Source organism: Octodon degus, unplaced genomic scaffold (genome assembly GCF_000260255.1).
Source record: "Octodon degus isolate 3935 unplaced genomic scaffold, OctDeg1.0 scaffold00041, whole genome shotgun sequence".
NCBI lineage: Eukaryota > Metazoa > Chordata > Mammalia > Rodentia > Octodontidae > Octodon > Octodon degus.
Genome location: NW_004524617.1, coordinates 16,921,576 through 16,925,477, shown reverse-complemented (window position 1 = coordinate 16,925,477; position 3,902 = coordinate 16,921,576).

Genomic DNA, 3,902 nt, shown 5'->3' with positions numbered 1-3,902 from the left:
CTAAAATGTCCAAGTACAGAGTCTTAAGACTTAAAGCAAACCCTTAAGTGTAAATCTCTTAAATGTAAAAATTATAAAGAAAGTTAAGGGCTGGAGAGATGGCTCAGTGGTCTAAAGCACCTACTTAGAACAAGCTTAGCAAAAGCATCAGGGACCGTGGTTCAATCCCCCAACACCACATGCCAGCCAGCCCTGCCCCCTGGTGGGCTGAGCTGGCCTCTCTCTCTCTCTCTCTCTCTCTCTCTCAAATAAATAAATTTTTTTTTAAAAAAAGAAAGTTAAATACTTCCAACATAAACTGACACAAAGTAAACATTCCATTCCAAGAGGGAAAACTCAGGGGCTAGAAAGGAATGGGACCAGAGTAAAACACAACTCCACAGGGCAAACATTAAATATTGTAGCTTCATGTCTGGCATGTAGGGGAGGCTATGGTGAGATATGAGCTTGGCATAGTTTAGGCAGCCCTGGCCCCATGACCTTGCCAGTTGCAACACACATGGCTTCTCTCTTGAATTGCTTTATCTGACTCTCTGCAGCTTTCCTTAACAGATATTTTTGTGTTCCTTGAATCTCCAACTTCCTGGAGTCTCCACTGCACTTTCAGGTTCACTCTCATGTTTTGTCCACTGCTCTGTGAGGGGCCTACTCCTTGGCATCACAAGTCTGAAATCTGGGTGGAAGCATCCGTGATTTCTCAGGTATGTTTATGCACACCTAAAAGCCCAGCAACATGTGGTTGATGCCAAGGTCTGCCACTGGTTCCATCAATAGACTTCTCACCTTAGACCATGGCTACAATGACCTCAGAGTATCTGGATGGCTGAACCTAGAGAAGCAATTGTCCAAGAGAACCAATTCCCTAGGCAGTGCTTCTCAAGCAAGGGACTCAGGTGCTCTTCTCAAATGAAAGGTCTACATTTTAATATCTTGGAGCTTGTGATAGGTAGAGTCTGGTCAATTCCTGAGATGCCTTTATGTTACCTTTCCTGTGATCCTAATGCAAAATGTGTGGTTTCTTTTGATGCTAAACTTTCTAGAAACGATGCTCTGCTTATTCTGTTTTGCAAGTGTTTCCCTTCTGATGAGACTACAAACATCTCTGCTCTTTGCTTTTGATTCTCACTAAAACTCTGGCTGAGAGCAACCAGCAGTACTCTTCCCACAGATTAAATATTGAGCTGCCTTGAAATTTCTTCCAACAGATCAGTTAGTCTCTCCCTTTAAATTTAGCCTCACACAATACCTTAGAGCATACACAAAACACAGAGAAAGTTTTTGCTAGAATAAAACATGCATGGCCTCTAATCCAGTTTCTATTACAGTCCTCACCTCCATCTGAAACCTCATGAGCCTGGCCTTTATTGTTTGAATTCCTATCAGCATTCTGGTCTTCTGAGCTTTACCCAGATTACTCAGCAGGCTCTGCTTACATCACTCTAGGATTTCACTAGCCCACATCTCTACAAATCTTCCTAACCCCCTCCAACAGACCAGTTTCAAAGGGTTCTGAATCACATGGTCAAGTACAGTCACAGCAACAGCCCAACCACTGGTACTAATTTTATATTTTAGTCAGCTTTACTGTTTCTGGGCCAAAATATCTGACACCCATAATTTAAAATAAAAGTTTATTTTACCTCATAGTTTCAGTGGATTCAGTTCATAGTCAGCTAGCTACAATCCTGAAAAAGTACTATGCAAGGATCTTACTAAGGAGGGATACTTTTATCATGGCAGCCAAAAACCAGACAGAGAAGAAGCCAGGAACAAAACACACACTCCTAGGTCCCCCAGTGACCCACTTCTCCCAACCTAGCCTTGCCTCTGAACAGCACAGTCAGTTATGAACTAATCAGTTGACTAATCCACTGATAAGTGTGTTGGCCTCATAATACAGTCACTCTCAAATATATGAGACTTTGGGGTAAGGACATTTTATGTCTAAAATGTTCATCAGTGGATAAATGTATAAAGAAATGTGACATACAATCAAGATGGAATATCATCCTTCCACAGAAGCATGAAATCCTATCATTTGCAGCAACACACAGAATTAGAGGTCATTATGTTAAGTCAAATAACCTAGACACAGAAAGACAACTAGCACGTGTTCTCCCTCATTTGTGAAAACTAATAAGTCAACCTCATAGAAGAGTAGAATAAGGGCCAGCACAGTGGCATAAGCACCTGCTTGGCAAGTTCAAGGTCCTGAGTTCAAATCCTGGTACCACAAAAAGAGTAGAATGGAATGGTTGCCACTAGAGACTGGAAAGAGAAGTAGGGAGAGTGAGTGACAGAAAGAAGTTCAATAAAAGATAACAAAATACAAACAGAGCGAAGTCCAATTTTACTATATCTCAGTAAGGTAGCTATTGGTTAAAACACTGTCTCAGATACTTTTCTCTCATTGCTGAGGCAAAATACCTGACACCCAAAATTAAAGAAGGAAAAGTTTATTTAGCTCACGGTTTGTGGAGGTTTCAGTCCATAATCAGATGACTCCAAGGCAGAGTGGCATGGCACAAGGGCAACAGTCCAAGGTGGCAGAAGAGAGCCAAAGCAGCAAGAGCAAGGAGGAAGGGAAAGCAAGCCTCTTTCCCTCCCTGATATTGTAAGCAGGCTACTCCCCCAGGGGTGGGGGGGTGTAGTGTGTACACAATCTCCATGCTCTCTTCCTGCAGAGGATGAGAAAGTTTACAAAGTAAGGACCCTGTCCCCCTTTTGAATCACTTAGGTAAACTTCTAAACTTGTCAGGTTACACAAGGAACAACATTTTAGAGCAGTAAAGACATGTCCTTTACACCCTAGGATGTAGAACTGCTGAGTTGCTCAGTTAAACTTGCAGACCTCAAGTTGACACAACGTATCAACCATAACAATTTATGATGAATTTCAAACCAACTAGGAAATAATATGAAATTCCCAGCACATAAACATAATCAATATTTAAAGAGATAGAGATGTTTATTACCCTGATCTGATTAGTATACTGTGTATACATGGATCAAATTACTAGAATCTACCTTTAAAAGGTACAAATACTACTTCTCAATAGGGGAAATTTTATATTCCACAGTTTCTGACCCAAATAGTAAAAAATCTAGATATTAAAAGCAGAGGGCTGGGGAGATGGCTCAGTAGAATAAGTGCTTGCGTGGCAAGCATAAGGGCATGAGTTCAATACCCGGTTCTGCCAAAAAAAAAAAAAAAGAAAGAAAGAAAGAAAGAAAGAAAGAAAGAAAGAAAGAAAGAAAGAAAGAAATTAAAAGCAGAAAGAAAGAACATGAAAACTCTACTCTTCTAAATAACTTGGGGATGGGAACAAAACCAAAATTTAAATTGCAACATATTAAAATTAATAGTGAAAACAACACTCATGAAAAGTCAAGAATGTGACCGCATCTATCAATTGACCACAAAGTAGATTGACAAAAAGCAGGATGACAGTGAGAGAATGAGGAAATTACTGACATTTCATCTTCTTGCTTAGATGATGCTTTGAGACCCAATTTAGCAAACTTACATAGTTCCTCTTTAAGATTAAATGACAGAATAAGGAACAACATCAGTCCCATCTTGGTCAGAAAGTGTTCACTGGCACCTCATGCTCTTAAGCCATTCCCATTTTCTAGACCCCAGCAAAAAAAAAAAAATCTTGTCTTTCTTCCAAGGTTAGGAGAATAGAGGACTAATGAATTCTGTCTGTTCCTTCTTTGTCCACTGTGCCTGTCATATAGAAAGCCCTTTATCTTTCCAGGTATCTGCTGATTCTCGGTGAGGTCCATCATTACAAGGCAGTTAGATACGAAGAGGAAATCAATTTATTGCATTTCACACTAATTTTTATGTCACTTGAAATATCTTTGGGAACATGTATATGTATTCATTATAACTGGAA